At 40.5% G+C, this 13,108-nt stretch overlaps 1 protein-coding gene across 2 annotated transcripts in view; it reads left to right on the top strand.

The window, feature by feature from the left end:
- The window catches only part of LOC127452221 (protein TANC2-like), a 225,377-nt gene that overhangs the window by 101,706 nt on the left and 110,563 nt on the right, over positions 1–13,108 (top strand). Inside the window, exon 1 of one of the 2 annotated variants that reach the window (XM_051717562.1) lies at positions 3,666–4,049. The exons of the other annotated variant lie outside the window; for it this stretch is intronic. The gene's annotated coding sequence lies outside the window, so the exon portion shown is untranslated. Of the gene's footprint in view, positions 1–3,665; positions 4,050–13,108 lie in introns of those variants that run through there. 2 annotated transcript variants of the gene reach the window in all.

Genomic DNA, 13,108 nt, shown 5'->3' with positions numbered 1-13,108 from the left:
GCAAGACTGTTTCGAAACCACAGGCAATAGTTTGCCTGTAGCGTGTCATTATGCTAGGTGGATTTGACAGCCTTAGCTGTGGCAGGTTTGATTAGTGTAATTATTTATATAGAGTGAGAAGTTCATACAAATACAGGTTGATGTATGCTGGTTATGTGCTATTTGGGTAAGTTGTGGTGAAAGTTTATTGTGTCCATTTAAGACAAAATTGTTTCTGGATTGACATCAAAACCATCATAGGTTAAGTTCCTGTAGAGCCTGTACACCGTTTCTCAAGTAATTTACAATGCCATGAAGTATGAAATTACTTGAAATAGATGGAAAGCCGCCACTCCTCCCTTTGGCAAGAGTCTTGCGTATTAAAGCTCTAGAAAATGCCTTCTGACTTATCCTCCACCTATAAAAATGTCTTATCAAACTTGTTTAGGGAAGATTTAATAAATGTAAATAAAATGGAAGTCAATATTTTGTTGTAGAACAGCCCACCAAACATGGCCCTTCTGCCTGTCTGATATTCACAAAACATCTAAGAATTTACACTATATGATTTTACTTTTTTGTTATATATTTAGACAACCCTGCATCGCTGCTAAAAACACATGATGTGCAGGGAGCAAAAGCCTGGCTTTGTGCATCCGAAGCATGGTGGCTAATCTAGGTGCTGAGCCCTTCTCACCGTAGCTAGCCATTTATTTGAATCCCAGTTCCACCTGGTAATTGCTGGCTCTTCAGTTAGCACTGTTTTAAAACCAGTCAGTTTTAGTGACTCTGCCAGCAAAACCAGTTGGCGTACTTCGGGGAATTGAGCACCCAAAGCTTTTGAACTTCAATACAGCTGTTGGATTTCTGGTATAATTTCCTTCTATTCCTTTATATACTTAACAAGTAAGCAGTCATTTGCTTTTATCCAAAGGAACTTTCTTATGTCAGGAACAGACCTCCTTTGAGCAACATGACCTAAAGTGTCTTGTTCAAGGGCACAATGGTGGTAACTCTTCAGTTTTACATCTTATGTCAAACCAACATTCTTTTGGTAACATGTCCAGATCTTTATCCACATGCACCAGACAATTCCCATGTTAGTGCATACTTCCCTCTCTCAAGTATTCTAGGGGTCAGTCTGTGAAAGATGTTCTAGTTCAGGGTTGATCATACAATACCATTACCATTATTGCAAAGGCAAATATCTAACTTATTTGTTCAGATCTTCCATACTTTAATTAAATGCTGAACCTTAGCTCTTTCATTTGGTCAACAGAGCCCATTTATTATCTCTTCCTGCAACTCTGCAGCTTACACTGCCATCACCGTCTTTGCTTGCTGACAACGTCTGGCCCTCTGCCCAACCCAGGGTCAGCATGTGCCAGATGGGGATCTAGTAATCTGGAGGAGTGTAGGCCAAGTTCTTACTCTATTTCTCCCCCTGAAAGAGCCCCTACTGGCTTTGGAGTGCATCCCTGTAATGAAGCCAGCAGCTTGATCCAAATTAGAACACACCATGTAGGTTCTCAACTCTAAAACCGCATGACCCTCAAGACCAATGAACTCTTCATATCCCAAAAAGATGCAAGACCAGTCTGCCAAAGAAGGATTAAGAATTTAGAACCAGTCCTTTCTAATGAATTTGGAATTACTCTACATGCATTGTGTTTCACCTAATAAATCCTGGGTCTTTGGGGATTGTGAATGGACACAAGAGCAACAGGTTAATGGGTGAACAGGCTGATCTCTTTTTAGGACACTTCCACTGGAATGCTGGTCTTTCTACCTCCTGTAGGGAACAGACTGTGGCTCTTAATCAGTTCCTAATGGTCATTTAATAATCCAATTTTATTGTTAAGTTTTGGCAGATACATGAAGCACATGGCCCTACTGGAACAGTCCAGAGTGGACCATAAGGAACAGCCTTGCACTGCCAGCTTTGGCTAAACTTTTACCAATACCTCATTATCCCACTTGCTGGTACTTTCATAAATAGGCCCATCAATCTGATTTGGACTCCAACTGCTGGAGGTACAACTACTGCCATTCTTTCACTTCAGCCCCTCCAGTTAAGATGGTGGTCTTGATGTAACTGGTTCTCTAAGGATCACTCTGTACACCCTTATTGTAATGAGTCTCCTACGTATACAGGTTGATCTTCATTCTAATGGTAGTGATGTAAAAAGAAAAATATATCTAGTTCTTAGGGGATACCATGCCTCTGAAATCTCCAGCACTACAGTATATCACACCTTTGAATAAGCTGCACATTAAGTGGAGATGCATCATTGAGATTTCAAGCAAGATTGGCAGTTGTTGTTTTTTTCAGTTGCAATCAACTTTTTTCATAAAATCTTTGGTAAGACCTTACGATAAGGTTGCTCATTAACATTAGTTAATTCATTAGATATCATTAACTAAAACTAGCATTTATTTACTCTGTTAATGTTAATTTATACATATACTTTTATTTATTGTTAGTTCATGTTATTTTATAATGCATTAAATAATATTAACATACTTATAACTAACTTTTGAAGTTTTAAACTTAATGAGCATTCGCCAAGATTAATAAATGCTGTAAAGTTATTGTTTATTGTTAGTTCATGTTAACTGTTGTGAACTTGTGAACTTATGTTAGTGATTACAACCTTATTGTAAAGTGTTACTAAATCTTTTTGGTATATAAAATCCATTGAATCCATTGGTTTAGTTGCTCTGGTGAAAGTTCACATTACCTACAAGATAGCTGAGCTTCCTTTATAAAGAAAGTTGTACACTTTGAAGATACATTTTCCCATGGGTACAATGTGAGAATATTCTGGTAGATTAGATTAAACTATAATCACCACAATCATCTTGGTCATCACGAATATGCTTGTTAGTATATGCTAGTTAGTGTATGTTTAGCAGATTTGGTAGAGCCACTGTGACACCTGACACATACACATGAGTGAGGCACTTTGTCCTTATCAGTGGTGCAGTGACTGTAACTCTTCTGTCCTCTCAGAGGAACAAAAACACTAGACAGAAGAAGAGCTCAGCAGTTTCACCAGAATATATTTCGTGGTGCTTTGAGAATGCTGGCAAGCATAAATTATCCACCTCTTATGTTCACACACACAGTAAGCTTTTCGTAGCTGTTAAGGTTCTTTACTTAACGTTCTGTAAAATATGTTGTATGTATGCTTCTGTGTAATATTGAATTCTGTTGTTGGTTCATCTGTGCTTGGGTTTGTCTATTTGTTTATATTCCCCTATTCTGTGAAAAAATGAGGGAACAGAATGTAGAGATTCTTTTGAACACAATAGGCAGAACACACAGGAGAGGTTAAGAGAATCTGAACAGAGAGAAAAAGTTTGAGTAAGATGCAGCTGAATAACTGCTATCAAGTGGGTGAAAAAGAGAAGAGAGGAGGAGGGTGGGTCTGTCTGCCTCGCTGAGAGTGAACATTTGTGTGTGTGTGCGCACGCGCGCGCATGTGTGTGTGTGCATGTGTATCGGGGGGATGTATGTTCTAGGCGCATGCGCTGGTACCTGGCAGTCGCCCTCAAGACTGCGGATAACTCTCTCTTCTATCAGCATCTCTCGTCTAAGCATATTTTCCTCTCTTTTTTACTTTTCACCAATTCTTTTTTTTTTTACCACTGGCCTTGGCTTCTCCATTTCTCTGCATTCTTCAGATATGTACCATGAAGCAGCATTTGATAAGTTTACAATGTGGATTCTGTGAGGAGAAAGAGGTGAGCTACCAGATCTTTTGGGTGGTGCTGACAAATTTTGGCGGCTCGTCTGGGATTGCCGATATTTAACAACAGGTTCATGTTAACTCAGTGGAATTTTCTGTGACTATGTCAGATATCCTGATTGAAGGTAAATATTTTGAAGTTTGAAGAGCCTGTTGGATTTGACTCAACACCTTCTGGAGTTCTTCAGGCGTAAATCAAAGGGTTGTAGAGACACTGGCAGCAAAGCGTCCCTTAGAATCTGTCATATCACAAGAGTGACAACTCTGGTCTTGATGAGGTGTTTGACTTTCTCACCTGTGTGGTTCCCTTGATTGCACGTGAGTATTAGGTCTCTGTGGGTGTAGTATACTCATGTTACTTAATACGGGTTCATCTTTATTGTGAACTGATCACAGGCTGAGCTTAATGAAACTGTGGCAGAAATTAGAATCCTGCTGGGAAATTAAAGCTGAATCTCTAAAGCAGACACACACACAGTAACACGCTAACACATTGTGACTTGATCACTCAGAGGAAAATATTAACACCTACACTTCTGTGGGCAAACACATTCATAGTCACCTACATGATCTCTCCCTATAAGCGTTCCTCGCCCACTCAGTGGTGTCAGCACAGTGAGAGGAACACAGATATATGTGTGTGTGTGTGTGTGTGTGTGTGTGTATGTGTATATATCAGGGGTTGGCAACCTAGGGTACGCATGGCAGCATTGGTACGCAGAGGGTTAATCATTGGCATGTGATCAATAGCGAGAGGATGTATTTTATTTATACAAAGTCCCTCATATTGGCATGCCGTACTTGCATGTGGCATGCTAATATATCAATTGTTGTTATCCAAAATGTGTTTAGTTACGAGCTGAATGGGAAGCTAAACACTATTAAAGTGTGACTACACTGTGCTTGTCATCAATTGACGAACACAGCACATGCAAACCATTCACGCTTTTTTACGAGCCACTGAGAGCATAGCATTTAAACATGACCGCTTTGAGTCAGTCGAGAGCGAATGACAGACTGTAATTCCTTGTTTTATTTGTTCCTTTTTGCAATACATGATATAAATACGAAAACACTGTTATCAATGTTTGAGATGTTCATCCAAGCATACCCGCTCCTTAAACCACAGTGACAGTGACTTTCAAACTACATAATTAAGGGAAAAGGGCAAACACAAAAAAATACACATAGTGGGGTTTGAAAGTCTGAGTCTGATTCCAAAATCTCAATAAAATCAGGAGAAATTGGAAACTTAACAAAATGTCAGATTTGTTCAGCACAGGGATTAACAAGGAAAATTAAAAATGGCGCTTAATGTCAAAAAGGTTGCCGACCCCTGGTGTATATTATTGCCGGGCTAAAATGACTGTTCACAATATAGTCTATTCGCAATGAATTTGCTGACGATATAAAATTAAGTAACATTGTGAAAACCATGATGATTTAGGCCTAATGCGATTTAAATTTGGACATTAAGTTTCCTAAAGAATGTGTCATTACAGAAGTTTGTGGCCACTCCTTATCTCGAGATACGTGAGCATGAGATGTTTTGGCAGTGTCTCTGATTTAATCTTCAGTAGCAAAAATGGCATTAGAGGTATATGTTCAATTTAATGCCATGAATCAATTCAGACAGTCCATTCCAATAAATCTGATTCAATGGTTCGTTTTCTTATCATCACTCTAAAACTTCACAGAAGTCTCTGCTTGCCATTTTTCATATATAAAAATGTTTTAGTAAAACTTTAAAAATGTTTTTTTTTTTTTTTTTTTTTAAATCACCCTTTCAAGCCATTTCAGAACAAATAGTGAATATTATCAGAAGGCTGAAAATTAACAAGAGGTAAATTTTTATTTTAGCTATATTCCCCAGCCCTGGTGTGCATCTGTGCATATGTATTAAATACATCTCTGGTGTTTCTGCTATGGTTTCATGGGTAAAGAATGTACAAATTTATTCTGTACTTGCTTAAAGTTCTCCGTGGTGTTTGAAACATCCACCAACCCACAAAGTTGTTGTTCGTAAGCGTGGGACCCTGTAAGCCAGGACTTGTGATCGTGAGGCAGCAGAACACTTTGGATCTTTTGTTGTCAGCCAGTAAAGCATGTTTGGAAGCATGAATTAAGAAACAGTGAAGTCTTAGCAGTCTGTGAGAGTCCAGAGCCATTAAAGGCAATATTAGCAGTTCAGGCCCAAAGATACGTCCGTATAATATTTCTGCCTCTCCACGAATCAGTGTTCCCACAGAGATAAGTGGAGTGGGTTAAATGAGTAGGATTATATAGTGCCTATACGCTCTCTCTCTCTCTCTCTCTCTCTCTCTCTCTCTCTCTCTCTCTCTCTCTCTCTCTCTGTCTCTCTGTTTCTCTCTCGCTCTCTCTTTTGCTCGCTCTCTCTCCCTGTCTCACACAGCTAGGTTAAGCTAAGTTGTGCTGACACGGCGTATACACAGGATTTATCATGTTATGGCTGTTGCTAGTCAGATCTGACAGAGTTGAGCTTCACACAGTAAGTTCATCCCCATAAAACTCACTCAGAACTGTAATGAGCTCTTTGCAATGCAATATAACAGTATTATGAGAGTACTATTGGCATCTATATTGTACTTAAGTAGTTCATCGTTTGGCATCTTTAGAGCTATTTGTCATATTACAGTGACATTATTGAGTTAGACCCTGTCTGGTACGTGAAAAACTTTATGGTATTATTTGACCTAATGATGCAAAATGCATGAATAGATTAGAATCGTTATACCTGTGCTGGTTGATAGGGGTCGAAACCAACAACTTTCTGGTTCAGAGCTTTTAACCACTACACCACACCATCCCATACATATGAATAAATTGTACCCTTGCTAAAGTGCACGATTTTGCTGGTTCATAGAGTCACACCAGCAACCTTTTGGTTACCAGCAGATTACTCCAAGCAGTTTGTCCCTGCAATAAGTATACAGTTTAGTTGTTATGTATATACCGTAGTATACAAGGGCACAAATCCCAGTTACAGTCTTGTTTTTGGTTTCTAGAAGTATCTTGTGGTGTGACAGTTACTGATTTATATTTTGCCTTGTGTTAGCTATCCTGCCTTCCTACATGGAGCCTGTAACTGAATCTTGAGACCAAGCATAATGATACACTTCCTGTCAGGCACCTATAACTCATTCGGTTGCATGTATTGGTGTGGAATCTAAGTTTGATCATTTTTGTATGTTTTTTTTAAACGTGTCTCTACAAGGGCATGAAAGGAAGGTTCCTTGTCTGTCATTGGCTGTTGGTGTTTCAGCAGAACCAGCTGATAGATGGAGTTAACTTTGATGTGCAGCAGGCACTTGAGCTCGGCTAGTAACAGTTAGAAAAGGGCTCAGTTTGAACGTCAACTGCCTCAAGTCTTGCGAAATGAGAGCAAGAACGAGAGGGGAATAGAGAAGGATATCTTTCCCACTGTTCCAATATCTCTTTTGCAGAAGTCTCTGTGTGACCAGCAAAATGACTAAATTATTCATCAGTAGCAGACTACACCCGAGGATCACATTTCTAGATGCACACACACACTTGCTTTTGCAGTACATTTGTGAGTGAGCCCTCTGTGGATGCCTCAACCAATGCTCACTAATAGGCTCCCTTTTAATGTTGACTGAATGTCAACCAGTCTGAACAAGTGTCTGCTGAAGCATAGTACAAATCTTAGGGGATTTTTCCAGTAACATGCGGCATTTGCCATTTTCTCAAAATGAAAAAAAGAAAAGAAAAAAGTGGTACATCAAAGGAAAGGATGAAGAGTATTTTGAGTTACTTCAATATTAAAGTTTGCTACATGTATAAAATAATTAACCACATATTCCATTTAAAGCAGGTTTGCTGGTAGGTGGGCCGACGATATGCTATACTGATCGAGTAGTAGATGTTTTGACTTATTGCTCGTGCAAAACTCACCTCTGTGAAGCTTAGATGTTGTCTAGAGTTGCCAGCGTGTTGCTATGGGTTTAAGGTGTTTTGACCGCATGTTATGTGGTTGCTGGAGTATTCTCGGTTGTTCGTAGCATGCGTCTAAATGGTTGCTGTCTGGCCTGAAAGAGTCCATCCCTATATCTCTATGATATTCTGGAACCTAGATTTATTTAGTGCAAGTTTATGTGATTTATTTATGCCTGTTTTATCATCCGGCAGGTGAAATTTGTAGTAAAAAGCTAATATAAAAGCCCCACAATGTGAAGTATCATTCATGTCCGTAGCAGAAATGGTGTGTGACAGGGTGTATCCCAAAGTTCAATACTTAGGGTTTGGGCTTTGTTCAAATCCCTAACCGCAAGTATGACCAATGCTTGCTGTAGTAAGCACCACTAAAAAAATTGAGGTAGAAGCTTTGGTAAGGTCAGCTCTCAACGGCTGACTCTCATAGGTATCACAGTGGGTATGAAGATTCATAGTGGATGTTAGATGTCTGAAACACTTATCTAAGAGTCTGTGAGATGTTGATTCTCTCTGTTATTTTACAGCTCTCACTCAACTCTAATGCATATTGATCTTTCCTACCTACTAATTTCTTATCACTCATTTCCAGGGTTGGGGAGTAACGGAATATATCTATTTAAAATACAAAATATGAGTAACTGTATTCCACTACAGTTACAATTTAAATAGTTGGTAATCAGAATACAGTTACTTTTCAAAAAGTATTTTGATTCACGTTTTTGAAGATATTACTTGGCAATTTATTGTCATTTGTTTCATTTTATATTTAGTCTATTCAGCTGGAAAACATTTATGCTTTTAAATTAAGCGATCTGAGGAGCATTTGAACAATGGGTAAAGTGTAACACTTTCCTTATGTGTTACATTCATAGGAGCAGACAGAGGGCACTCTCATACTGTTATGAGTGAAAAGGTGCATCTAACGCCATTAAGGATCTATAGCAACAGAAAAGAGTTAGAAACGAAAACATAAATACAATAAATACAAGATTACAAAGATATATGGTTTGTCAATGTTTTATGATGTTTGGATATTTTTATAAAAATAAAGGATGCTTAAATGCGAAATACTAACCAATGTAAACGATCGGATGTTGTCGTTGTGTACGTTCTGTGGGGTTTTGAAGTAAGTTTGAAGCATCAGAAATAGTTTCTTGTGTAAATTGCCATGTGAACATTTAGCATTATGTCAAAATACAGTTTTATTTCTAGCCATTAGATGCACCTGTTACCAGTCAAGGTTATATTTTGTAATGAATTCTGTCAAGAAAATCCATGTTAAATTTTTTTTTTTACCTCTAGTAAGACCTTTAATATTAGTTCAAAGATATACTGCAAAAATATTTATCTTAATAAGAATTTTTCCTGTAAAAAATATAAATATAATAAAGCTAGACTTCATAAGATATTTAGACATTTTCAAAAATCTTTTCAATCTTTCATTTAGACAAAAGAGAAGAAAATAATACTGGTTTTAAATGACATGAGGGTGAATAAATGTTAATTTTCATGAGCTATTCCTATAACAGATTTCTTCCAGTTATCTGTTGTCCACTAGAATTTCTCACTGCTCAGTAAAAGTGTAAACAGATAATTGAAGTAATCAATGAATAAATGAAGGAATTTGTGTGCGGCAGAATTAATTTATGAACGTAGTATCTGGAGGAAATGCTGAAGGTCTCGTAATACGCAGTACATCCCCAGTGTTGCAGTGGAACTGGGCCACCATATGGAGCAATGGCTCTCTGCTACGAAAACACAACACACAAGGATCATCCAAAGTTACATGTGGGTGTACGGCAGCAGCTGCTAGGTGGCTAAGGGAACATGCTTTCTACAGAGCATGTCAGTTCGGATCACTTGAAATCCTTGTTCTCAGGTCACGGAACATTTCAAAGCTTGAGGCAGCAGAAACTAGTACACAGCACTAACGGTTGTGAATTCCCTGCTTCTAGCTAAGAGAAATACTGTATCTTTCCGTGACCTGATTGGTCGAATGCCATAGGAGTGGGAATGACCTGGGGGCCTGACACATGCTGTTTGCGGGCAAAACTATGTAGCATTAGCATTGGATTAGATCATTGGGCCTGTTTTGGATTAGATGCACTGGTGCAAGGGAGGATTGGTTAGTATGGTCAACTAGTCATCCAACAATTTACAGCAATACTAGATTATTGAGGTTGACTAGTTAATCTAAATTTTAAAATTTTTTTTTTTTTTTTTTAGCTCTAATATTTTTAGTGTAGTGTCTTAAAGGCAAAGTATTAAGTGACTTAAAGGCGGATTATTACTGCCTTCACATGCTATCTGAATGATCCTACTTCCCACTTCTGAAGTTGTAACTCGGTATGTCATGTTCAACTTCTTTGTTGTTGGAGAGAATAGGGAATGTGGAGGACACCAGGAGGAACTCTTATTTTGACATCATAATACATGTTAGTAAGCTTGCTGACGATGATGCATGCTATGTGCTTGGTGTAAAAAATTTACAAAATGCAACAAATGGTTACTGATATACTTAAATGACTGAAACTCCAGGCATGAGCTGTCAGTCAACTGTCAAAGTTAAATGGGGCCAATAGGAGTTTGGTTTTTAAGGAAAGCACCTGCAGCTCAACAGATTCCAATGGCTCAAATGGGGAGTTTGTGAGTGCAGATTTAAGTCTCAAGTCGGCACCATAGCCATAGGGCGAGGGGGGTTCAAACACCTCGCTTTCCTTATGGAACTTTATGACTAGATTATGTCTGCCTATCGAAGAACCAGCCTAAAGGGTGTAGTATGCTGAGATAGTTGCTACATAAACTTCGAGCATTGATGGGGTAAGACCAGCATCCAGCTGCTCTTGAAGGAATGTCAAAATCTCAGCTATAGGGCAATTCACCGGGTCTTTACCATGTGTAGAGCACCAATTTGCAAACACGCGCAATTTAAGTGCATAGAAGCATCTCGTGAACGGTGCTCTAGCCTGCAAAATAGTGTTCATCACCGACTGAGCCAATTCTGGCTCGTCTGATGTGCTCCGTTCAGAGACCACACATGTAAATTCTACAGCTCTGGCTGGGAATGCCAAATTGTGCCTAGTGCTTGAGAGAGAAGCTCTCTCCTTAGTGGTATTTCCCATGGAGGGCCGTCTAGTATTTCTGTCATATCCGGAAACCAGGACTGATTGGGCCATTTCGGCGCAATTAACAAAACTGTTTCCATGTCCACTCGGACTTTGCTGATGACAGAATGAAGGAGGTGCACAGGGGGAACTGCATACTTGCATTTCGCCGGACATTTGTGAGCCAGAGCATCCACTCCCAGCGGGGCTTGGGACATGGAGTACCAAAGGGGACAGTGGGTGTTCTCCGCAGAGGCGAATAGGTTGACTTCTGTTTTGCTGAATATTTCCCAGATCCTCATCACTGTCTGAGGATGAAGTCTCCATTCCACTGGTAATGCTCCCTGGCATGACAACAGATCCGCTCCGAAATTCAGACGGCATGGGACATGTGTCGCACGCAATGAGAGGAGATGACGCCTGCTCCATTGGAGGTGTTGTGTCATGCTCATTAATTGTGACAATCGGAGTCTGCCCTGGCGATTTCTGTACGTCACTACTGTTGTGTTGTCCGAACGAATCAGAACGTGGCGATTCACAGTGTCGGAATGAAAAGCTCTCAAAGCTAGAGAGACAGCCAGTAGTTCTAGGCGGTTGATGTGCCATGCCTGTTTTGCACTTGTTCAGGTGCCGGAAGTTGGGCATCCATAGCACACCGCACCCCATCCTGTGTTGGATGCATCTGGGGTCACCACTTTTCTTCTGAAAATTTCACCCCGCATAACACCCTGTTGGTAGAAGGCTGGCACTGTCTATGGTGCTAGAGCAGCCAGGCAGCGCCGAGTCACCACGATGCGCATGCGCCCATGGCTCCACGTGCGATGTGGAACGTGTTGCTTGAACCAGTACTGGAAAGGTCTCGTGTAACAGACCTAACGGTATGACGGTGGATGCTGCTGCCTTAAAACCCAGCATTCTCTGAAATTACTTAAGTGGTAATGTTTTCCCCAGTTTGAACTGAGACAGATACCGAAGAATGGACTGTATGCGTTTGTTTGTGAGGTGCGCGCACATACTCACGGAGTCGAGACAAACTCCTAAAAAGTTTATCCCAGTTGACATTCGGACCCAGATTTTTCAGATGGCAAAGCAGCAAGTCTCTGTTTCCACTCAATAGTGCCTCTGATTGGGCTAGTAATAACCAATTGTCGAGGTAATTAAAAACACGCACACAGTTCATTTTCAATGGGGCGAGTGCCACAATGATACATTTCATGAACGTGTGGGGAGCCAGAGACAGACCGAAAGGAAGGACTTTGAATTGATACGCAGTACCCTCGAACACGAATCTCAAAAACCACCTGTGACACGGTGCAATTGGTACATGAAAGTACGCGTCCTTCAGATCTATTGACGCAAACCAATCATGAGGACGGATGTGTGATAAGATCTGTTTCTGAATTGACATTTGAATGGGCGCTTCGAGCACACGATTCAAGCATCTCAGATCTAGAATGGGCCGAAGCCCGCTGTCTTTCTTTGGAATGAGATAATAACGGTTGTAAACACTGCTGTGTGTGTCGCAGTCTGAAACAGTCTCTATCACGTTTTTTGTGAGGAGACTGTGAATCTCTGCATGCAACACTGCCGCATCCTGTGGTCGGATTGCAAAATGCAAATGAAACGAGGTGGCCGGCGTACAAACTGAATCATATAACCGTGCTCAATGGTTTTTAACACCCAGTCTAACATGCCCATGAGGGCTCACCACGTGTTTGCGCAGCGGGACAGCAGGCTTATTGATTCGCTCGCTATAGGAGAAGTGCCACTCACCATAGGGAAGCAGTTGAGCATAATGTGTGGGGTGTATGATATGTGAAGGGGAAATAGCCCTTTTTCTAAGAATGTGTTAGCGTTCCATGTTTGTACAATGGGTGCTTGTTTTTTATCTTTTGTGAACAATCTTTATTTTAGTAATGCACACAGAAGCAACATTTTGAACAATGTCCCGGTTCTGATGAACAGTACTGGGGAAGAGGGGAGAAACACTGTGTGCCTCGAATCAAGCCGCCTTTGGCTCTGGGCTGTGAATAACGCAGAGCTCTGTGCTCCTCTTCATGGGGCTGGGTATGTCAGGCACGTTTCTGCTGCCAGGCTGGGGTTTTTCTGTCGGTGCGTTTTCCACGCAGAGACGTTGTGTGCTTACGCTTGGGTCACGTTTTGCGTGGCTTCACAGACAGCTCAGTAGTAGGTTTAGGTGGCACTGGGGCAGCGAGTGATGGATTCTTTGCTGGGCGCTGACCGGTATTAGATCGGGAGTTTGCCAGGAAAGGGAAAGTGCTACTTCTCTTTGGCAGAAAG

The sequence above is a fragment of the Myxocyprinus asiaticus genome, chromosome 14 (genome assembly GCF_019703515.2).
Source record: "Myxocyprinus asiaticus isolate MX2 ecotype Aquarium Trade chromosome 14, UBuf_Myxa_2, whole genome shotgun sequence".
Classification (NCBI taxonomy): domain Eukaryota; kingdom Metazoa; phylum Chordata; class Actinopteri; order Cypriniformes; family Catostomidae; genus Myxocyprinus; species Myxocyprinus asiaticus.
Note: the sequence above shows the minus strand (reverse complement) of the source record. Positions and strands in the feature narration are given on the sequence as shown.